Genomic DNA, 25,588 nt, shown 5'->3' on the forward strand with positions numbered 1-25,588 from the left:
TAAATTAAAATTCAGTGGGAAAAAAATTCTAGTGAAGGAAAAAGAGTACGCATGTTTAGAAATACGCCTTTTGGTTGCCTCGTTAAAAACCTTGCAAGGAAAAGAGACAAAACCTTGTAAGGGAAAAAGAGTACAATACGCATTAACTTCCCCTGATGAGAGCACCAATTCACATCCTTGAGCATTCGTATCCCAATCTTGTACACTAGCTTCTTGAAGGTTGATATCGGTAGAGATTTGGTGAACAAATCAGTCATATTATCACTTGAACGAATCTGTTGCACATTGATATCACCATTCTTTTGAAGATCATATGTGAAAAATAACTTTGGTGAAATGTGCTTTGTCTTATCTCCTTTTATGAATCCTCCCTTCAATTGGGTTATGCATATTGCATTGTCTTCATACAAAATCGTGGGTAGCTTGTCACGTTTCAAACCACATTTTTCTCGAATAAGATGTATTATAGACCTCAACCACACACATTCTCGACTTGCTTCATGAGTAACAATTATCTCAGCATGATTAGTTGAAGTAGCTACGATTGATTGTTTGGTCCATCACCAAGATATGACAGTGCCTCCATATGTAAACACATAACTTGTTTGAGATCGAGCCTTGTGTGGGTCAGATAAATATCCAACATCGACATAATCAACAAGATCGGGACTGCAATAATTGTCATAAAATAATCCCATATCGGTAGTCCCTTTTAGATACCGCAATATGTGTTTGATTTCATTCCAATGTCTCCTTGTAGGAGAAGAGTTATATCTTGTTAAGGCATTAACTGAAAAAGTTATGTCACGCCTTGTTGCACTAAGATATGACACTTCAGGACCAAGAAGCTCTTCATTCTTTTCTTGAGGTCGGAACAAATCCTTATTCACATCAAGTGATCGAACAACGAGTACTTAATGGATGCACTCCATCCATGTAAAACCGTTTCAATACCTTTTCTGTGTATGCATATTGATGAACCAAAACCCCATTTGTCAAATGTTCAATTTGCAAACCGAGACATAATTTTGTCTATACGAGATCTTTCATCTCTAATTCCTTCTTTAAATAATCAGTTGCCTTTTGGAGTTCTGTAGGAGTTCCAAAAGGTTTATGTCATCAACATATACGACAAGTACAATAAATTTCGACGTTGTTTTCTTTATAAAAACACATGGACAAATGACATCATTTCTATAACCTTGATTTAATAAATACTCACTAAGGCGGTTATACCACATTCTTCCTGATTGCTTTAGACCATACAAAGATCTTTGCAATTTGATTGAAAACATTTCCTGGGAATTTGAATTATGTGCGTCAGGCATTTTAAATCCTTCGAATTTTTTTTATGTGTATCTCATTATCAAGTGAGCCATAAAGGTAGGTTGTAACCACATCCATTAAATACATGTCGAACTTTTCATGGACAACAAAACTAATAAGATAACGATACATTATTGCATCCGTAATAGGTGAATATATCTCTTCATAATCGACACCAGGCCTTTGTGAAAATCTTTGTGCAACAAGGTGTGCCTTATATCTTTGTATCTCAATTTTCTCATTCCTCTTATGTACAAAGACCCATTTATAACCAACATGCTTAACACCGTTAGGTGTTTGGACTACAGGCGCAAAAACTTCATGTTTCGCAAGTGAATTCAACTTTTATTGGATTGCTTCTTGCCATTTCAGCCAATCACGTCTCCAACAGATTGAGGTTCAAGATCCTCACTATCTTGCATAATGCTAGATGCAATGTTATTTGTAAAGACATAATCCACCATTATGTCCAATCGATTCAAATTCATCTCAGTATCAATTGGATTTATCGATAGTTCATTATTTTCTTGAGTCTCAGGCTTAGTAATTTCCTCATGAATCTCAGAATTGATTTCTGTAGACTCTTTTGGTGTCATCCTGATCATTTCTTTTTCTTTTTATAGGATTTCAATCCTTAGAACCCAATGGTCTACCACGCTTTAGGCGTGCGATATGGATGTGCTACAGGCACATATACTACACATCCAAAATTCTTAAATAAGATATATTAGGTTCATGGCCTAAAACTAATTGCAACAAAGAATATTTATGATAATTTATCGGTTTGATACGAACTAGCATTGCTGCATGCAAAATAGAGTGGGCAACCTCGTTTTCATGAGTAATGGTTTTGCTATCAATTGCAGGCGTTTAACCAAAGATTTTACAAGGCCATTTTGAGTGTGGACATGAGCTACAAGATGTTTCACTTTTATCCCAATTGATAAGCAATAATCATTGAATGCTTGTGATGAAAATTTAGCAGCATTATCAAGTCGAATAGACTTAATTGGATTATCGGCGAACTATGTCCATAATCGAGTTATTTGTGCCATTAATTTTGCAAATGCCAGGTTGCGAGATGACAATAGGCAAACATGAGACCATCTAGAAGATGCATCTATGAAGATCATAAAATATCCAAACGACCCACTAGGTGGGTGAATAGGTCCATAAATCCCCTTGTATACGTTCCAAAAATATAGGGGACTCAATCCTAACCTTTGTTGGTAATGGTCTAATGATTAATTTGCCTTGATAACAAGAAGTTCAAGAAAATTCATTATTTAAAAGAATATTTAAATTCTTTAGTGGATGACCATTTGAGTTTTCTATAATTCGTCTCATCATAATTGATCCAGGATATCCCAATCAATCATGCCAAAGCACAAACGTATTAGAATCAGTAACTTTTGGTTTACGATAGAATGTGCCTCAATTGTACTGATTCTTGTCCAATACAGGCCATAAGATAAAGATGAGAACTTCTCAATAACCTTTTTTTGACTAGAGACATGCTTGGTAACGATGAGATATTCAAGATTATTCTCATTTATTGTCTCAATATGATATCAATTTCGGCGGATATCTTTAAAACTCAACAAGTTCCTCCTGGGCTTGGAGGAGAATATTGCATTATCTATGATAAGTATTGTTCCCCTAGGTAGAGTTATAGTAGCTCTTCCACAACCTTCAATTAAATTACTACTACCAGAATTATAGTAACATTTGCCTTACACACACTTAAATGAGAGAGATATTTCTTCCCATGCTTGGACATACAAAAAGAAATATGCGAATAAACATTAGTATTGTCAGAGAAAAAGCAAAAGAAACAAAGTTAAATCAATGATTCAATAATAATTTTTTAATGCAATTTCGAGCAAACTCTGATTATAATACAAACAATTACGTAGCTAAAAGTAATGCAATTATGAGTGCACTACGCAAATGACTAATACAACTACAATAAATTTATTTTCATGTATAAGTTATTTGCTTTTGTACCAGTTTAAAATCATATATTCGATCATATACTACTAAAATCTTGTTAAGCAACACTTCGTTCGATCTGGATGGCTCGTAAATAGTAATACATTTTAAAAAGTCTAATTACTGGATGTGTTTTTGTACTATTCACAATTTATTTTTCAAAGTTCCTGTTAATTGATAGTGACTGGAAATTACAAAATTTTATAATTTTCAAAAGAGGACGTGTACTTCCGTGGGGTATGTCACACACTTCACTACTGTCATTTTTTCAAAAATTCTCATTTAATTTCTTTCCCGTTAATAATTCTCCCTCAATTCTTAACGTCAAAATTGTCACGACCCAATCTTCCCTCTGTGAGAGATCGCGACGGCACCTAGTCTCTACGACTAGGTAAGCCTAACAATTGCGGAAAACAACAAATGAAGAATAAATCTAAACCACTAACAGTACAGTAATGAAACAAATGACAGAAAGACCGTTTGACATATACAAAAGCAACTCCCAAAAATACATACGGAACTTTCCCCAAGACCCGGAACATCATAAGTCACAAGCTTCTAAGAATTTACTAAAAGTTTTATACACCAATGTTTAGAAGTAATAGGGGAACAACTACACAAAAGATAGAGGGGGACTTCTAGGTCACCGGACGCAGTAGATGTCCCTTGAAGTCTCCGTAACAACAGTAGGTGCACAACTAATAGCGAGGCTGGAATGATGTACCTAGATCTGCACACGAAAACATGTGTAAAAGCATAACATGAGCACACCATAATGGTACCCAGTAAGTGTCAAGTCTAATCTCGATCGAGTAGTGACGAGGTCAGGTCATGCCCACTGGTCTATAATAAATGAAGCAGGAAAATGTACACTATAATAAAATACTGGAATGAAACAAAGGAAAACACAACAATGATATTAATACACTACACATGGATAAACAACAGGGGATCTCCCGAGATACCGTCTCGTAGTCCCAAAATAAATGAGCAAGAAATCTCCCGAGGTACCGCCTCGTAGTCTTAAAAGTAAACATACAGGGAGAACTCCCAAGAAAGCGCCTCGTAGTCTCAAAAGTAAATGTACAGGAAGAAATCCCGAGGAACCGCCTCGTAGTCTCAAAAGTAAATGTGCAGGGGGATCTCCTGGGGTACCGTCCTGCAGTCCCAAAGTAAATACGCAACTCAAACAAATGAAGATAACAGCTACAACAAGAAAACCTATAATTTAGACTAAGTACAAGTTGAGAAGGAGCATGATTCACTAAACATGCTGCAAAGAGTTCAAATAAGCAATTAAGACAAGTAGGCATGCTATTCTTGGCTAACAGGATAACTACATATGCTAGTATACTCAGATAAGATGAAAACAGTCTATTACTCAGTAAAAATCAAGTTTTTCAACAAATAGCCCATGTACGCGCTCGTCACCTCGCGTACACGGCGCTTACATGTCATAACAACACCAAATCCTAAGGGGTTTCCCCCACAAGGTTAGGCAAACCACTTACCTCGAACCAAGCTCAAATCAATCTGTAACAATGCTTTTCCCACGAATATCTGACTCCGATTGGTCCAAATCTAGCCAAAATCAATTACATATCATAAATATAACTATAAGAAATTAATATAATTAATGAAATCAAAGCTAACATAAGAAATTAGGAAATCGCCCTAAAAAGTCTCCCTAGGCCCACGTCTCGGAATAGGTAAAAGTTACAAAATATGAACACCCATTCACTCACGAGTTTACTCATACCAAAATTATCCAAATCCAAAGTTAAAAGCTCAATCAAAATCCAAAATCTTAGTTGAAGAACTTCTTTCCATTTTCCCTAATTTTTCAACCCAAATCCGAAATTAAATGATGAAATCAACCATATATTAGTGTAATATAACCATAAAGGAGTTAAGAATCGTTACCCAAAAGCTTTCTCTGAAAATCTCTCAAAATCTCGTCCAAATCCGAGCTCCCAAACTCAAGTTTTGATAAAAATGACTAACCCTCATTTTTGAAAAGTTTATACTCTACCAAGTAATTCCTTAATCGCGATCGCGGAAATAGCTTCGTGATCGCGAAGCACAACTCAGTTGCCCCGAAATTAACTCTACACGAACGCGGAAAACACCACGCGAACGCGATGCACTAGCCCTCTATCACGACCCAAACCAATGGGCCGCGACAGACACTCGGTGCCTTACTCAACCGAGTTCCAACGTAACATATCTTTCTTATCATACATCATCATGGGTAAATGGGCCAGAAGGGCTGTATGAGGCAACAATAATAAAATGTGAGGAAACACTCGACATAAAACCACACAACCTAATATAGAAACTTGTACATATGACATACGGGCCTATAAGGCCAATATGATCGCTTGTAAACCCAAAACATAGGTCGACTAGGCCATACAAATATCCGTATACATGATACCCGTCTACAAGACTCTAAGAGTACATAACATTATAAAGGCCGGGATAGGGCCCTGCCATACCAATCAATACATGTACTGATCATATTGACCAAATAAGCAACTCCGGAGCAAATAGAGCGCACCAATATCTTCCGCTAAGCTGATAGCCTACTTGGAGGACTCTCAACCTGTCTATAGGACCTGCGGGCATAAAACGCAATGTCCCCAGGCAAAAGGGACGTCATTACAAACAATGTACCGAGTATGTAAGGAATGAAAATCAATAAATAATAGACATGAGAAAACATTAGAGTAAAAGACTCAACATGTAAGTTTGAATAACTCTGTGAATCATTAAAATTATAATGTCATGAATATGCGTATAAATGTTATACCATGCATGGGTATATGCGTTCATAACATCATCAAGCCTCTGAAGACATCCCATCATATCATTTCAGCCACTGTGGGCAAATCATCAACGTATACCAGCTGATCAGGTGGTGATGCGTATATAATGCCGTAACCTTTTCCCATATTCTATATACAAATATACGTGTATATAACGCCATCTAGTCATGGGTCAATGCGCATGATACTACATGAAGGTAGTATGTTAGCATTGTGTCCATTTTCTAATTTTCAAAATTGCCCTTTAAAGTACCCTTATGTTTTTTTATTAATTGAAGGTTATAATTATAATTTGAGCCATATAGTTTTCATTATCATTCTCCTCAATGAATCTTTCTCTCTTTCAATGGTAGAACGTTTCGGCACTGACAATCTGTTCTGCAATTTTTTTTCTTTTCAAGTAGTTTTTGCGCTATCTTCACTATTTTCTGCCTATAAGCATTTTCCTTCTCTTATCATATCAGATCAGTAAGATTTAAAATTTCGTTTATCAAAAGAAATTGCATCACAAATTCTTTCTTTGATGTAATCCTCTCAGATAGTTTGGTTATCGAGTTGAAAAGCATCCATTTACGAAATGCATTTTAGATTTGGTATTCCCTATTTTCTTTTCATGATTTTTTTTGAAAGTTTTGGCTCAATCAAGTACTTATTTAAATACTAACCTCCGGAAATATTCACAAATAACTCAAAGAAGAATGAAAACCCAAAATTATCACTAAAGAAAAAAGAAGCTAGCGAGTCTAGCGATACCTTTGCAGCCAAAAAAACAGATCGGGAAAGTTAGCAAAAATTTAAAGAGAACGAGAGGGAGAAAGAAAGGGAAATGGGGGAGTACAAATTGTTTTTTATTTTTTGGGGAAAAAAGACAAAAACACCCCTCTACTAAGTGTGTTATTGAACCACTGTTAAGGGTATTTAAAAGGAAAGAAAGTTGGGGACAATGCTAACATACTACCTTCATGTAGTATGTTAGCAATATATATATATATATATATATATATATATATATATATATATATACGCGTATATAACGCCATCTGTTCATGGGTCAATGTGCATGTATAAATGAATGAAATGCATGAGAAGTACGCCATTAAAATCTTTCGGAACGTCATAAGACCATTATGCCTCTGATTAATATCATGAAATAAACTTCATCAACTTACGTATTTTCTGAGACCCGTGAACAGAAGATACAATAATAAACCATATGGGGAATCAAGAACATAAGCATCTCTAGCATTTCTATGAATAAAGTCATTTATGGAAGTTGTATATTTTCTCGTTTCGTTTGCATTGTACGGATCATGCCAAAAGAAAAGAAGGGATAGCCTTAACATACCTGAACCGATTCTCTTGACACCTTCTAACACACGCCAATTGCGACAAAATACGTAACGATGAAATCGAAATAGGAAACAATCCATATGATATTCTTGAAAAATATTGCACCGTACTCCTTTAGAATCACAAATCCCACGTTGCTATAGTATTAGATAGCCTTCGTATGAAACATTTGAAGTTATTAAGTTGCTATTTCAAATCAACATCTTTGCTGAAGCTTATCATGTTCCATTCCACGTCTTTGTGAATTTGAATAGGCATTCTTAATCACATCTTTCCTCCCAAAATGAGATAACGAAAGCTCTTAAATTAGCAGAGGTGAGCCATTCATTTTGGTGAATAAGAGAGGTTATTTTTAACCTTTAGATATGGGCCCCACTAGGATGACTAATCCTTGCCACCTTGAAGAATGATTTAAGAGTCAATTTAGTTGATTTATGTTGCTGCCACGTTGATGTTTACCCATTCCCAACCAATTAACCACCAATACCTTAATTAATTTGTTAATTCCCATTAATCAATAATTATCTAATTATCCACATAATTAGGAATTATCTCAAATTACTTAAAATACTACTCACTTTTAACACACTTTGTACATCTTACTATTATGGCATGTGGTATCTTGTATAGCACTAGTCCATAAATATCGGGTATTATAGCTTGGACCGTATTTTATCTTAAAATGTCAAACTTCGACGAAACTCATTTTCTTCAATTTGCTTACCCTCTCATCTTCACGAATTTACTTATCACTTGTTTGAAGTAACATAATGCTTATAATCTCAAAATAATCTCATTCCCGAACTTACGTCGATTAACTTACGACGAAACTTTAATGTATGAAAATGCGGGATGTAACATCTCATTTTCTGAGCTTCCATCAATTTATTTATGGCGTACTTACACGTACGAAAACATGGGGTGTATCATCATTCCCCACTTTGGAACATTCGTCCTCGAATGTTGACCGATGCACTTATTATTTTCGTAACTTATGTCTGCCGAATACTTTAGTACTCTTCTTGCCATCTAGGCAACTGTTCTACGGATAAATCCAAAGGCCAGGGAATTCCCTCCTTTAGGCCTCTTTCTCACACCACAACTTGTGGTCGGAATCCTTCCAATCTCGTAACTGTTGCTACCTTCCATCATGCAGCCTGTATGACTTTTCCTTGTACGTGCGTCTATGCGACTCTTCTCTTCTCTTTCATCCAGCTTGTAGCCAATCTCTAGGCCTCACTTTGTAAACATATACAAAGCTTGATAAAATGTCTCTCTGGGCATCTATAGGTATAATGAAGTTCTTCGCTCGGTACTTTATTGAACTTACGAATATTGCTATACCTTATTTCATAGATCCGTTTATCCATCCGTATGACTTTACTGCATCTAGGTAGGTCATACTATACCATGACTCTTACTTCGATTTATCATTGCTGAGGTCTGCTACCAAACTCCAGGTTACCCTCTCATTGCTTCTCATGTATGTATAAATCTAAGTCCTTTAATGCTTCCTCGTTACTGTTCATCGGAAGGATGGAATCCTTATCTCTTCTCATACATTGGAACTTTATCCATCTATTGTTGATTCACCTCAATATTGATCTACAATCTACTACGAATAACTTGAAACCTCTTATCTAATCACTAGGGCTCACGTTGCATCGTGGAACATTTGAAGTGATTTTCCTAACCCACCTCGGACGATACGATACTATACTTTAATAACGTATTTCGTGATTCATCTTATGTGGGGTATTCTAATCTCATGCCGTCCGTGAAATCTTTTCTTCTTCTTTTTTCTCAATCGAAGGCCCAAACATCATCCTTTATCTGTCACAATTACACTCTCATTCTATTACCAGGGAGTATTCCATCTCTTCTAAAAGCTACTAGTCTTAGACTCTTTTGAGTTCATTCAGGCTATACTGATCTTTCTATAACTTAGAGAAACCATTAACTCTTTTATTTTCTGGGCTTAATCCCGAGGACTTATCCATTTCTCGTCACCTTTTCACTCGCCCTTTCTTGTCCTTACTCCATTCTTCCTAAAATCTTGTCGCTTTACCATACTTTAGCTTGCGACCATACATGTCTATTTATACTACTCACAACCTTCCTTCAACTTGCTTGCGCCATAGATTTTCTTATGTTATTCTGGAACATCAAGAGAGACATCACATCATCTCTAACTCTTCTTTACTCTCTTAACTAGACCTCTTGGTATCTGGAAACCATAGTTTGGAAGATATGCCACTAATGACACCGCTATCATTCCTGGATACTGAATCCCAACGCTTCTAGACCTCTATCTGAAGTATGGATTATTCACAACCTTCTGCACCTGAGTATCTCAAACGTTGTTAACCTTTACCTTACTTACCTTAAAATATCGCCGTATCTCTTCTATTCCTTTTATAACCTCCCTTCCACATAGTTACCTCTACAACTTGAAGCTCTATTATAATACTTGCACCTCTGGTGCATACACAATCTGGTGGGAGCTTCATACCGACTTCTTATGAGGTTGATACTTTTCTAACTAGCTTTATCGTAGAGCCATTATAGAATATGGCTACTGTACTATCTCTTTTGTACCTCTGATATTTAAGAGTTATCCTGCAATGTTCTCAATCACGATTTATAATTTTCTGGGTCCAATAATCAGACTCCTGATTTACTTAGTTGATGTAACTCTTTAGTTTCCTCTTCCCTCTGATCAACCTTTATGTAGGCTTAAGCTATCTTTCGATTTGCGGCTCCTGGTATTAGTTATTATTTTACCTTTCATAGACGCTATGGAATATCCGTGATACCATCATCTAAAAATTCAATCCTTTGTCTATGACCTGGACTCAATTCTTTCTTTTAACTTATACCGGAGTCTTCTACAACTGTATGATTGTCAACATATATACTGCATGGATACTACTCCAAAATTTTATGTGCATTCATATCGTAACTAACTTTGGATCGTTGATCGAATAATTCCTTTCGTTCATTCTCAGCTTTGTTCAAACGTAAGCAATTACTTTTCCTAGTGTTTCTGCCCCTTGTTGTGTGCATACTTGGCTTATCTTGGCGCTCACTAATATTAGAATCCCATGTAACCCATATGATCTCGAATATCACTTACTTCCTGTGCTTATCCGTCAAGTATTTATAAGCCAAAATCAATTAAAAGTAAGTTTGCCATCTTCAACTTATAATTTTTTAGTTTATAAGTAATTTTAGAGCCGCTTTAGTTAAGCTTCTTGGAGGTCAAAAGTACTTTTTTTGCTCAAAAAATTATTTCTTGATAATTTGAAATGTTTGGCCACGACAAAAAAAGTATTTTTCAGCAGCAGAAGCAATTTTTCTGCTTTTGGAAATAAGCTACAAATTTTAGCTTCTTCCAAGAAGCAGAAGCAGAAATTTTATTCAAGACAAAAATATTAAATACAACATATATATATATATATATATATATATATATAAAATTTCCCTTACTAATTTAATTTTTTTTCTACCCCCTTTTTATTCTCTTTCTCCTATTCCTCTTTATTACAAATAGATCTCTTCTTTTATATGGTGATTTATAAGAGTAGATTTTAAGTAAATATTGAATGATGTATTTTGATATATTTAAATCATCATTTAATAATAAGTAATATCATGTACCCAATAGTATTGCTTCGAAATAATTATATTTTATATTAATTAAAATATTTAATTTATATTATATATTTTTGTTGAATTCCTATATAATAAATATTTAAATTCATATTTCTTTTTAAATAATACTAATTACAAACTGAATCTTTACTGTCATTTATCGTAATTTGATATTCAAAAGTACTTTTTGGTAAGATTCGTCAAACACAATTTGCTTACAAAAAACACTACTCAAATGAATTGACCAAACACAAACGGTTATTTTGCAAAAAACAAGCACTTTTGAATAAAAGTACTTTTCAAAATTTGAACAAAAATACTTTTCAAAATAAGTAGTTTTTTGTAGTTTGGTCAAACATGCTCTTAATTTGTTTAACAACAATAATAACAAACCCAGTGTAATATTACAAGTGCGATCTGGGGAGGTTGGTATGTACGCAAATCCTACCCCTAACCCATAAGAAGGTAGAAAAACTGTTTTCGATAAACCCTAAGTTCAGAACTTAATTTGACCAAGTTTACTATTTTTACTGTTGATATTTTCCTATTCTCAATATACCTTTTCCAAAATAAAATTCCTAACTTCCTCTCAACTCCATATTCATTGTTTCTCATTTTTCTCGTGACTACTTTTAATTTTTTTTAAATAATATATTTTGGTCATTTAGTTGAAAGAACATCCTAACAGTTTTTTTTTTACTAAAAATTATTATTAGTTTCTAACACTTTTATCCAAACATATAATTATCCATTAAAAGAAGCAGTTTCAAACAACTACTCCAAACATGCTCTTACTAAGGTTAGGTTGTAATAAAATAAAAGTAATGCAGTAAAATGTAAATAAGAAGAGATAGAAAGAAGGGAGAAGTGTTTTATTTTTTCACTTTGATGTATTTTTTCATTGCAATTACATGGCCTTTTATAGGCATAAAAAGTAAAAATGATGGACATAAAGTAGGAAATTTAATCTTTAAGTTATTCACAACATGGGCATCCAATGTAGCATCCAATGTAGTATCCAAAGTAGTATCCAATGTACAAACTATTCATAACACTCCCCCTTGGATGTCCATGTAAGATAATGTGCCTCATTAAAAACTTACAAAAAAATATTGGGATGTACATAGTTATTTATAATATGCATTATTTGCTGCCTCGTTAAAAACCTTATCAGGAAAACCCAGTGGGACAAAACCTTGGTTACGAAAAAGAGTGCAGCGTGTAGTTACTCCCCCTGATGAAAAATCACTTAATGTCTCGAAGACGACGCATTCCAATCTTATATAGCAGCTTTTCAAATATTGAGGTTGGTAACGCCTTAGTGAACAGATCAGCCAAATTATCACTTGAACGAACTTATTGTGCATCTATTTCACCATTCTCCTGAAGATCATGAGTGAAAAAGAATTTCGGTGAAATGTGTTTTGTTCTATCTCCTTTGATATATCCTCCTTTCAATTGAGCTATGCATGCAGCATTGTCTTCATACAATATTGTTGGAATATTCTCTTTCGAAGAAAGACCACATATTTGCTGAATGTGTTGAGTTATAGATCTTAACCAAATGCATTCTCGACTTGCTTCGTGAATGGCTATTATCTCTGCATGATTTGAAGAAGTAGCAACCATAGTTTGTTTTGTCGAATGCCATGATATGGCTGTACCTCCACTTGTAAATAAATAGCCTGTCTGAGATCGACCTTTGTGTGGATCAGACAAATATCCTGCATCTGCATAACCAATCAATGATGGCTTGGATTCATTTGAATAAAATAAACCCATATCAATGGTCCCTTGGAGGTATTTGAATATATGTTTAATACCATTCCAGTGTCTTTGTGTTGGCGAAGTACTAAATCTTGCCAATAAGCTTACTAAGAAAGCTATATTTGGTCAGAAATTATTGGCAAGATACATTAATGCCCCAATTGCACTAAGATATGGTACTTCAGCACCAAGAAGCTCTTCATCATTTTCATGAGGTCGGAATGAATCTTTCTTTATATCAAGTGATCTGACAACCATCGGGGTACTCAATGGATGTGATTTATCCATATAGAATCGCTTTAAAATCTTTTCGGTGTATGTTGATTGATGGACAAATATTCCATCTTTCATATACTCAATTTGTAAACCAAGACAAAATTTTGTCTTTCCAAGATCTTTCATTTCAAATTCTTTCTTCAAACAGTCTACTATTTTTGGAAGCTCCCCAGGAGTTCCAATGATATTTAAATCATCAACATACACGACGATTATAACAAATTCAGATCCAGACCTTTTTATAAAGACACAAGGACAAATTGGATCATTCTTGTACTCTTCTTTCAACAGGTATTCACTCAGGCGATTGTACCACATATGACCTGATTGTTTCAATCCGTATAAAGATTTCTGAAGCTTTATTGAATAAGTTTCTCGAAAACTTTTATATACTTCTGGCACTTTAAATCCCTCAGGTACTTTCATAAAAATTTCATTGTCTAATGATCCATACAAATAGGCTGTAACAACATCCATTAGATGCATATCAAGTTTTTCTTGCACTGCCATATTTATGAGATACCTGAAGGTGATAGCATCCACTACAGGAGAATATGTCTCCATATAATCAATTCCAGGCCTTTGGGAAAACCCTTGTCCCGGTTGAGACATAACTTATTGATGTCTCTTCATTTTTATTATTTTCAGGTACCTGGACCTCTCCTAAGGTCTTATCATTTGTTACGTCTTAGGGCTCTTCTTGAGCCACTACCTCTGTGTTATGTTCACTTTGATCACTTGCTCCTTTTCTTCTTCGAGGATTTTTATCTTTAGAACCGATTGGTCTACCACGTTTCAAGCATGGCTTAGACTCATTTGCTTTAATTAATTGTCCTGCCGGGATATCAACTCGAATTGGAGCATTAGCAGCTGGAATATGTGACTTAGTCACCCTTGGTAGGTTAGTGAATGCATCTGGCAATTGATTTGCAATATTTTGTAAATGAATAATCTTTTGAACCTCTTGTTCATATTGATTTGTTCGAGGATCTAAATGAGATAGTGATAATGCATTCCAATCTATCTTCTTTTTTAGCTGCTTATTTTCTCCCCTTAATGTTGGATATACTGACTCATCAAAATGGCAATCAGAAAATCTTGTCGTAAATAAATCTCCAGTCATCGGCTATAGATATTTTATAATAGAAGGAGATTCATATCCAACATATATCCCCAACCTTCTTTGAAGACCCATCTTTGTGCATTGTGGTGGAGCAATTGGAACATATATCGCACAACCAAAGATCCTAAGATGGGAAATATTTGGCTCCTGACCAAAAGCCAATTGCAATGAGGAGACTTTATGATAACTTGTGGGCCTTATCCGCACAAGTGCTGCTGCGTGCAAAATAGAATGACCCCATACTGAAATGGAAAGTTTTGTTCCCATAAGCATTAGTCTAGCAATTAATTAGAGGCGTTTGATCAATGATTCTGCTAGACCATTTTGTGTATGACACATGAGCAACCGGATGCTCAATTGTTATCCCAGTTGAAATACAATAATTATTAAAGGCTTGGGATGTAAACTCACCAGCATTATCAAGACGAATTGTCTTAATTGCATAATCTGGAAATTGTGCTCTTAGCTTTATTATTTGAGCAAACAATCTCGCAAATACCATATTGCGAGTTGATAGTAAGCACACATGTGACCATCTTGTAGATGCATCTATCAAAACCATATAATATTTGAATGGTCCACATGGAGGGTGAATGGGCCCACATATATCACCTTGTATACGTTCCAGAAATGCAGGGGATTCCATCCTAACTTTAATAGTTGATGGTCTAATAATTAATTTTCCTTGAGAACATGCAGCACAAGAGAATTCCTTAAATTGAAGAATCTTCTGATTCTTCATTGCATGTCCATGTGAATTCTCAATTATTTTACGCATCATATTAGAACCAGGATGGCCCAACCGGTCATGCCAAATAATAAAATTATCTTGATTAGTAAACTTCTCGTTTACTATGGCATGTGTTTCAATCCTGCTAATACTTGTGTAGTATAAGCCGGAGGAAAGAGCAGGTAACATTTCAAACACATATTTCTTACCGGACATTATTGTAGTAATATAAAGATATTCAATCTTTTCATCATTTGTAGTCTCAATATGATAGCCATTTTGGCGAATATCTTTGAAACTTAATAAGTTTCTTTGAAATTTACTACAATATAGTGCTTCATCAATAGTTAAATTTGTTCCTCCTGGTAGTAATAAATTAGCTCTTCCAGAACCTTCAATTAATCTTGTACTACCGGATATTGTATTAACATTCGCTTCTTTCATTACCAAATAAGAGAAATATCTCTTATCTTTTAAAATAATGTGTGTTGTAGCACTATCCAGAAGACATATATCATCTTTATTAATCTTGAGTCCAACTGAAGACTGGGGAATTTTCATATTCTTCATAAAAAAACAAATAATACATCATAAGAAATATGAAAGACAAGCGGAAAAAAAATATTAAGAAATACATTAGGAATGTAGAAACTAGCAACACATGATGCATTAGGAAAATACACTCAAGAAAAATAAACTAGTTGCAAATATAAAAATAACAACTTTTATAGCTTCATTCCCCAGTAAGATGATTAGTTCTTCAGTCAATATCCTCAAAGAAGTCTCCAACTTCTAAATGAGTAATATTTGTTAGGCCTTCAAAATCATCATCTTTATATGCAAGATGTGCCTTAGAATCATATTTATTTGAGGGACCTGCTTCATCATCATTATTTTGAAAGGTCAAGTGTGCCTCCACATTATTTTCTTTTTTCTTGAGGGAGGCTTGATAAAGTTTGACAAAATGTTCTGGCGTACGACAAATGCGTGCCCAATGACCTCTCATACCACATCGGTGACACATACTAGCTTTACCTTTTGAATGATTAATTTGAGAACCCTTATTGTTCTCCAATTTATTTCCACCATAATGACGATAATTGTTTCGCCCCTGCCACGTCCACGTTTACGACCATGTCCACGACCACGGTAATTATTTTGTTTTCTTTCAAACTTATCATATGTTGCTACAACATTCACTTCCGGAAATGGAGCTGACTCGGTGGGAAGAGCTTCATGATTTTTCATTAATAGAGTATTATTCTGCTCAGCCACAAGTAGGCATGCGATTAACTCAGAATATTTCTTAAAACCTTTTTCAAGGTATTGTTGTTGTAGCACCACATTTGAAACGTGAAAAGTAGAAAATGTTTTTTCCAATAAGTCCTCATCTGTGATAGTGTCTCCACATAATTTTAATAGAGAACTTACTTTAAAGATAACAGAATTATACTCACTTACGGTTTTAAAGTCTTGCAACCTTAAATGTATCCACTTATACCGAGCTTTCGGTAATACCGTAAGTTTTAGGTGGTCATATCGATCCTTCAAATTAATCCATAATTCAAGTGGATCTTTTACGGTTAAATATTCAGTTTTTAACCCTTCAAGTAGATGACGAAGGAAAATCATGGCCTTCACTTTATCCTCATTTGATGCTTCATTTCCTTGTATAATAGTATTTCCAAGACCTTTAGCGTCAAGGTGAATTTCAGCATCAAGAACCCATGATAAATAGTTCCTTCCGGTGATGTCAAGTGCCACAAATTCAAGTTTTGATAAATTTGACATAGTGAAAACTTAATAAAATATGGCTCAACTTAGCGGGAGTTAAGAATAAAATTAGAGCTTCGTGCTAATAACGTGTAATAAAATAAAAGTAATGCAGTAAAATGTAAATAAGAAGAGATAGAAAGAAGGGAGAAGTGTTTTCTTCTTTCACTTTGGTGTATTTTTCCATTGCAATTACATGGTCTTTTATAGGCATAAAAAGTAAAGATGATGGACATAAAGTAGGAAATTTAATCTTTAAGTTATTCACAACATGAGTATCCAATATAGCATCCAAAGTAGTATCCAATGTACAAACTATTCATAACATAGGTGACATTTCCTTCAAATATTTAATTAATTTTTGCAAACAGTGTTTTTAACCTTTTTTTCTAGCACACATGCATTCATAAAAGCGACATTTAAAAAGGGGCAATTGCACAAATAGCCGGCTAAATCAAATTGCAATTGTATCAACACTGACTTTTGAGAATTTTTAATACTCAATTGTTGAAACACGATTCAAAATAAAAGAAGCTAGTCAGAATATCACAAATTTGATAAGAAGCTGTATTTTTGTTCACTAACTCTCAAGCAATTCCTAGTCGAATCTTCAGTATCTTTTCTCTCTGTCATTGTAAGTAGAGAACTTGAAGTGTTTGCATTAAGAATTTTATGGTAAACTACATGTTTGAAATACAAAGGCAACATGCGACTAATTTTAGTTTAGAGGAGAAAGCAACATATATTGTGCTGGAACAAGTGCACAAATAGTCGATTTCTGAACTGCTATTTAAGCCATGATCTAAGTTTATAATTTTCTTTAAGTTTAGCCATTTGAGAAATAACTTCAAACATACGAGATTGAATTTTTGTAAAAATCCACGTATGAAGTTACAAATTTTATTTGAAATTTGGCATACTGATTGTGCAAGTAAACTTTCGGCTTACAAGTTTAAAGTTTGATTTGTTAGGATATTGTGATGACCCAAAAGGTCATCACCTATTTTAGAAATAAACTCTGTATTCCGAGACCTTAAAATCCTCTTTCTGTCTCATCTCGACTTGCGTGCATGGTCCGGACCTATATCCGGAAAGCCTTCTATGTGAAAATATGAGAAATAGAAATTTCTAGAATTAAAATTTAATTATGGTTGACTTTGGTCAACATTTTGAGCAAATGTACCCGGATCCGTGTTCCGGCGATCCCGGGAGGTCCGCAGTAAAATATGGGACTTGGGCGTATGCCCAGAAATGAATTCTGAGGTCCCAAGCCTTAGAAATCAATTTTTGAAAGAAATTGTTTTACTGAATTATCTAAGAAATGAAGAAAATAATTAATTTTTGAAACCATTGATATCGGGCCTGTATTTTAGTTCCGGAGCCCGGTACAAATTTGTTATAGTATTTGAAAGATAACTGTGAAATCTCGTGAAAAACGGAGTTTATTTTACGTGAGTTGGACTTCCGATTGAAGAGTTATGAACTTTGAGTGTTCTTGATGAAAATGTTGAGTTTTGAGGTTTAATTTTTGGTTTTACATGTTATTTTGATGATGTGATCGCACGAGTAGGTCAATATGATATTTTTGAGTTAGTATGCACGTTTGGTTTGAAGTCCCGAGGGCTCGGATGAGTTTCGGGTAGGTTCCGGGATGTTTTTAGGCTTAAAACATAGTTGTTGCAGGTCCAGAGATGTTGCAAATCTCTGAACCCGCCAGTGCTAACCGCGGAGGGTCCTTTGTAGCCGCACTCCCTTTTGTGCGGTCCGCGATGAGGAAGAATTCCACTGGTCTTACTTTGGAAAGCCTATATCTTTTGATCTACAAGGAATGTTGAGATGATTCAAAAACGAAAATTGTAGCCCTTCGTGTCTAGTTTCCATAAGGGTAAAGAAATCACAATTTAGACATCTGTAGAGAAAGTTATGGCCAAAATACTAAAGCATATCACTGCAGTCAATATTGTGAGCTCCGCGGCCGCACTCCTTTTTGTGCGGTCCGCACAGGGGGTCTAAGAGGGGTATACTTAAACGGGATTTTCAGTTATTTTTCATTTTTCAAAACCCCAAAAACATAAGAGGCGATTTTTCAAGCGACCTTTCTTCTCCAAAACATTAGTAAGTGATTTCTAACTCATTTTCTTTACTCCTTAACTTCTTTTTACAAGATTTCATCCTAGAATCTAGGGTTTTCATGGTGGAATTGGGAATTTTGGGTAAAACCTAAGAATATTGAAATTTGGAGATTTAGACCTCAAATTGAAGTCGGATTCCAAAACCAAGCATATATCCGAGCTCGGGGGTGAATGGGTAATCGGGTTTTGGTCCGAATTTCGGGTTTGGACCAAGCGGACCCGGGGTCGAATTTTGATTTTTTGGAAAAACTTTAGAAAACTTATTTTCATGCATTAAAATTGATTCATTTAGCAATTATTAATATTATTAAGCAACTTGTGGCTAGATATGAGCGAGTTGGTGGTGGACTCAAGAGGTAAAGCGATAGTTGAAACTTGAATTGTGTTCGTGGCATCGAGGTAAGTGTTTGGTCTTGTGAGCACGTGATTTTTGCCCTATATGAATTACTCCCATAAATTCAAGAAAATATATTCTTCCCATTATTTGCAATTTCTTAGAGTCTTTGTGGGATTTTTGTTAATTGTTTGCATTTTTTTTCTATGCATATTTGTTTTATTTTAATTCGTGAAAATCCCAAAAAAATACCATGCATTTGCATTAGGATTTATTTTTTATATTTTAGGTTAATTAGCAAATTAGTTGTTTTATAAAAATGAAAAATCACAAAAATGGCTCATTTTTGTATTTTTAGCCTTTTAATATTAAATTAGTAATTTCTTCTTTTAATTTAGAAGTAATTAACTTTCATAAATATCTTAGTAGATAATTAACTTAATTTCACAGCTTAGTCTAATTTAAGAGTCTAAATTAGTTTTTTTTTTAGAAAAGAAGGGAAAAGGAAAAATAGAACAAAAAAGAAAGGAAAAGGAATGTGTTCATAAAAAAAAACCATCTGGGCCAAGACCAAAAAAACAATCCCAAGCCCAACCCCCTTCTTCTCATTAACCCGCCCCAACCCACCTAACCAACAGTCCGACCCGACCCGCCCCACTTATAACACAAAACAAACAAAAGAAACCCTAAATCCAAAGACCCCAAACGATGGAACACTGTTCTTCTTCTCCAAATAACCGAATCCATTCCCAAAAATCGCCAAAATTCAGGCGAGTGAAATCCAAAATCGCATCGCGCATCTCTCCCTTCTCTCCTCCTACCACAAGTGTAACGGTTTCTGACACCAAAGATTTTCCTCCCCCTCACTCGCTCGAATTTGAGATATAGCACGCGATTGGAAGGTTCTGAGAACGATTCGTTGGATGAGTGTGAGGCGTTGGATTGATTTCACTCAATCCGAACCCCACATTCATCAGAGGCTCGTTTTCAAAAGGGACCTCATCCGATTTTGAGGGCAGAGGATTTCAGAGAATTCTGGGGTAAAAAATCAGAGGAAGAAAAAATGGAGGTTTGGTTATGAGTTTTCTTAGGTTTTATTCATTCTGTTTTCTTTTCGATTTCTGAAAGAGAACGGGAAAATTTTCGAGTTCTTTTATTTTGCTTGTTCTTAGTTTGCTTCCAAAACTCTGAAAATTCGAAAAAAAAAGTTCCATTTTCCTTCCATGATTTCCATTCAAGTGAAGATGATTTAAGCGAGCTCATCGCTGTTGAGAGCTGCTGGTCGAGTTTCCTCCGTGGCTGCTAAGTCATGTTTCTCTACTATTGCTTTGTTTTTTGGATTTCCACTACTGAACCTTCTTGTATTCTGCTCTTGGAAGTAGTTGAAGTTTTGCGCATTCAGGTGCATTTCCTCTCCTGTACTACTTTGTTTAAATGGTTTAAAACATGGTTAAGAAGTTCAGTCTTGATTAAGCTAAAATTTATGCATTGTCGATGTGATAAGTTACATTTTGATGAAACCTGTGGTTGCTAGCAGAGCACGAATCTGCAACGCTTTTACTTTCGAATTCTTCCTGTCTGTTTCATTAGTTTGCTTTGTTTGGTTGAAGCTTGGGTAGTTGTGAAAATGTTAGCCGAATCTCATTCTAGCGACGTGTTATGTTGTGATTTTTATGAACATTTAGTACATTCTTCTCAGTTGGAGCCCAAAAGAGTGCTGGAAACAAGTATTGTTTTCTGCCTATTGATAATCCAGTCTACTTGTTACTGTTCCTTGTTCTGCTGAGTCCCTATGTCAACTGATAGCCCTATTTGATCGGGAAATAATTGGTGTTGGAATTCATGTGTCAAAACATAGAGTGATTGTGAACATTAACCGTTTGGTGTAGATCCTATGTGCTTGAGTTGATAATTCTATTAGACCTGAAAGTTTAAGTTTCAAGTTATACAATTGACGAGGAAGTGCAGTTGTCCAGGTCTGCTTATTTGTTTTTTTTAACTTAAAATGTGCATTTGTGTGACAACTTGTCGTTTGGTTAAGCGAGATGTTCCTCATTTTGAATGATATTAGCTAAGTCCATATCTTGTGTTCTTTGATTGTAAGCTTAATCCCACGGCCTGAGCTTAACCCATGTTAAACCCCTTCCTAATGATTAAAACTTTTTAAAGTTAAGTTCCTCATATATAGCATAGAATTGATACTATGAACATTTGTCTGAACAATGTCGTGGTCCAGTACTGGGTGTATCTGAGTTGAATGGCCCTTGAATGAAAGTGAATGAAGGTTTAATTCTGAAACCAGAGGCAAAGCCTCATTTTCCCCTCTTGTTTTGAGTTTCTTACAGTTAGTGCTTGTGTGAACTGTGAGGTATGCAACAAAAAGATGTTCATGAGTCATACTTCTTAGAAGATTTTCAGTCTAGTATATTTGTTCTATATCTGTTACCACTGATCGTATGGGTTCCATTTGATATTCTTAATTTAGAAAGGCACGAGCGTTGGTCCGTTTCTCTGTGATAAATTGGAAGGAAAGGTCTTGGCTGCTTGATTCTAGTGATTTCTGTTTGGGCCTTCAGAAGGATTCTATTGATATGCATGTTGGCTAACATTTAGCTTCATCTAAATAAACTCTGTTCATGTTCTAGAGTTAGCATCCTAATGCATCTGTTAAGGCTTCATTAGTTTCAAATGGTGTTTGTTTCACTCCCATCCCTAATATAGATGTACAGAATCTCAAAACATGGTTTGTATTTCATTTGGCATTAATCTAAGCTTGTTAAGGTTTGTTGGGTGGTTGTTTCCCTCCTTTTCTCCTCCATCATCATTCTTCCCCTTCATTTTCTGATAACTTGATAGGCGACACTTTGATTGGAATTGGAGCTTTATTTTCTTTTGTTTCTTAAATAACAGTAACATTGGTGTGAGGATAGGATGAAAGATTGCAAGCTGAATGATAGTAATAGATAGTAGGCTTTGTTGAAAAGTGGCATTTGTTACTGGATAATTAGTGAAAGGCATGCCAACTGTTGATGGACTCATGAATACTCCATTGAGCTTTGGCAATTTCTTGAAATGTTGATGTTATTCCTTTCATGGTAGATTACTGTATTGGTATGCGAAATATGTCATGTATTAAGGGAATTCCTAGTAACATTAATTAATATCTGGTTTTGTGTTGTCTTGTTGGAGTATGTAGTGATCAATCGAACCTCTGCTTTTGTGTTTTGTTGCTTGTTATTTTTTTATATTTTATTTTTCTCAAATATAGATGAGTTAGTTGAATCGCATTCCTAATAATAAGGTCATCACGATTACGGGTAAGGTTCTCGTGACGTAGTTGCGGTGATTAATTGCGAATTAGTTTTAAATATGAATATTCATAGCCCATTTAGTTGAATAAGTTTTGAGGCGTTCCATTCATACATTTGAATCATATAATCTATGGCCCTCATATTTTATAACTTAGTTACTAAAATAAATCTCGTAGCTTGCTTCAGGCGCGTAATTAAATCACCACAACTACGGGTACGGTTCTCGTGGCGTAATTGTGGTACCTAATTCCAAATTAGTTTTAGATACGTATATCCTTAATTCTTTTAGTTGAATAATTTGAGGTGCGCCATACACAAATAAAATCCATAACATATGGCCCTCACATAAATACAAAAATAGTATAGAAAATGTCTTGAACTTTCATAGTTTGCTTTAGGCGCGGTAGTTAAATAATTGTCATGGCTACGGGTACGGTTCCCGTGACGTGGTCGTGACGCTTAATTTCTGAAATTCGGGGGTATATTTATGTGACCCGTCCACAATTTAATCTTTTGTTAATAAAATAAACATGTTGTAGATCGTGGATACGGTTCCCGTGACATGATCCGCGATATGTAACACTAATTTATTAAAAGCGGTTTAAAGGGAATAAAATGCACACAGGTTTCAAGAGTGTATTAAAATCAGATAATAGGCCAATTATAATAGTTGAGTGATCGTGCTAGAACCATGGAACCCGGGAATGCCTAACACCTTCTTCCGGGTTAACAGAATTTCATACCCGGATTTCTGTGTTCGTAGACTGTAAAACAGAGTCAATCTTTTCCTCGATTCGGGATTTAAACCGGTGACTTGGGACACCATAAATTATTCCAAGTGGCGACTCTGATTTCTAAATAAATAATCCCATTTCGATTGTCACTTAAATTGAAAAAAACTCCGTTATACCCTTCTGGAGGTAGAAAAAGGAGGTGTGACAGCTCTGGCGACTCTGCTGGGGATCGAACCCAGAATCTCTGGTTCAGGGTTCAAGAATTCGAGCTTAGAATAATTGTTATATTTGGCTTTATTTATTATCTGGTTTTTATTACATGTTTGGGCCTAATGTGCTAAATGCCGCTTCTTACCGCTTTGATATTATCTGAACTGCATATAAACTGCTACGAAACCCTTCTCTTCTCATCTTCGGGGATGTGCATGCTGGCATGACTCCTTTTCTGTTAGTGTCATACCTTAAATTAGGAAGAGGCTCGGACAAGTTACAAAGACGGATGGCCTTTTGATTTTCGGTACGTAGCCCCCCCTCGGCTCGAGTTGTCCACTCAGATGCACAAGTCTAGAACAACATACCCAGGTTTTGAACTTAGAATAACTCAGCCTCATACCGGATCCCTAGTAGGAACTCTTGTTTGCATCATATGCATCTGACTTTGGGGACTCAACACAGGGTTGGGTCCGTCTAGGACGGGCGTAACCGAAAACAACAGACCAACCTAATGCATGTTTGTGTGCTACCTGTGCATTTAATTTGTTTCGGACTGCATGTTGACCGGCTTCTAGATTAAGTGAGAAAACCCAGAATTTGTTAGAGAAAAGAAAAAAAGAGACCAAGTGCAGAGAATGAGAGAAAATTTCATTCGTTGCCCAAAATCCGGTATCCAAAACATCCCGAAACTCTGCCGAATTTTTGAAAAAAAAAAAGAGAAGAAAAAGGATTCCTTGAAAAAAAAAAGTTTTTCGAAAAGAGAAGAATTAGTCCAAAATAATTTTTGTTTTTTTCCTTTTCATGTCAAAACTGGCCGAACTATGCCGGTTTGATTCTCACCGGATGTTAGGGGTGGGCATAAAATCCGAAAAATAGAATTCCGAACCGAACCAAATTAATTTGGTATTTCGGTTTCGGTTTTTTCGGTATTTCGGTTTATTTCGGTACAAAAATTTTGGTAATTCGGTTCGGTATACGGTATTGGGTTTTTGATATTTCGGTAATAACCTTAAGTGATTTGAAATTTAATGTGGAAATCTCAATCATCCCATTACAACAAAATGAAAAGGAACCTTCTAATCAGAGGTTGTTTTTGTCTGATATGTGCAAAGTTTTGTCATGGCAATATCAATGGTCACAAGACCCACAAGTTTATGATTGACAAGCAATTCAACTTCCGCCTGTAAATTATTTGAGTTGGAAGTTGGTGTGGTTTCTCTTTTCTCCTCCTTTTAGCTAAAGGGTGGAGTTCTAGTTCATGCTGATGAGTAAGTTCTTTGTTGTACTTACAGTGACAACTCCCCTGGTGTAGGACATGATGCTTTCAATACCTTCTTTAGTGAAACCAGTGGAGGGAAGCATGCCCCAAGAGCTATATTTGTCGATCTCGAACCCACTGTTATTGATGAGGTGAGAACTGGGACTTATCGCCAGCTTTTCCATCCTGAGCAGCTCATTTCAGGAAAGGAAGATGCTGCAAATAATTTTGCCAGATGGCATTATACAAGTAGTTATTCTGGAGAACCCATTCTAACAAAATAAAAAGGAACCTTAAGTGATTCGTAATTTAATGACTACTATTTGTAATTTTGAAATGTTCCAAAAATGGTTAAGAATTATCCTCTATTATGTTTCAGCTGGGAGCTCAAATAGTGAAGATTTGGTTTAAACCGAAACCATACCGAAACCGTACCGAACCAAAATAAGAAATATCGAACCGTACCGAAATATTTTGGTACGGTATTTGGTATACACAATTAATAAACCGAATACCGAACCACAATTTTTAACTACCTAACCGAAATACAAAATGCCCACCCCTACCGGATGTGGGATATGTAGGCAACCCTTATCGGGTCCAGCCCCGCTTTTTGGAAAACTTTGAAAAAATATATGAAGCGTCGTCGTTTTGTCGTAAATAAAGTGGGTAATGTCGTTCTTGTCTAAAATAGTTGAATGTCCCAATGGGACGCCGGGGGCTGTTTTTGCAAGAATAGCTGTTGACTGTGTTTTTTGTCAAATTTTGGCCACTTAGTGAGCACAGC

The 25,588-nt window shown here is 35.4% G+C and overlaps 1 long non-coding RNA gene across 1 annotated transcript; it reads right to left on the bottom strand.

Moving 5' to 3' along the window:
* Nucleotides 1-5,633: 5,633 nt before the first annotated feature.
* On the bottom strand, nucleotides 5,634-7,808 carry LOC142176808 (uncharacterized). Its single transcript, XR_012705614.1, has 2 exons — nucleotides 7,492-7,808; nucleotides 5,634-5,936 (listed from the first exon to the last, which is right to left on the bottom strand). It is a non-coding gene; the product is annotated as an uncharacterized LOC142176808 (long non-coding RNA).
* Between the last annotated feature and the right edge of the window lie 17,780 nt (nucleotides 7,809-25,588).

Source organism: Nicotiana tabacum, chromosome 22 (genome assembly GCF_000715075.1).
Source record: "Nicotiana tabacum cultivar K326 chromosome 22, ASM71507v2, whole genome shotgun sequence".
NCBI lineage: Eukaryota > Viridiplantae > Streptophyta > Magnoliopsida > Solanales > Solanaceae > Nicotiana > Nicotiana tabacum.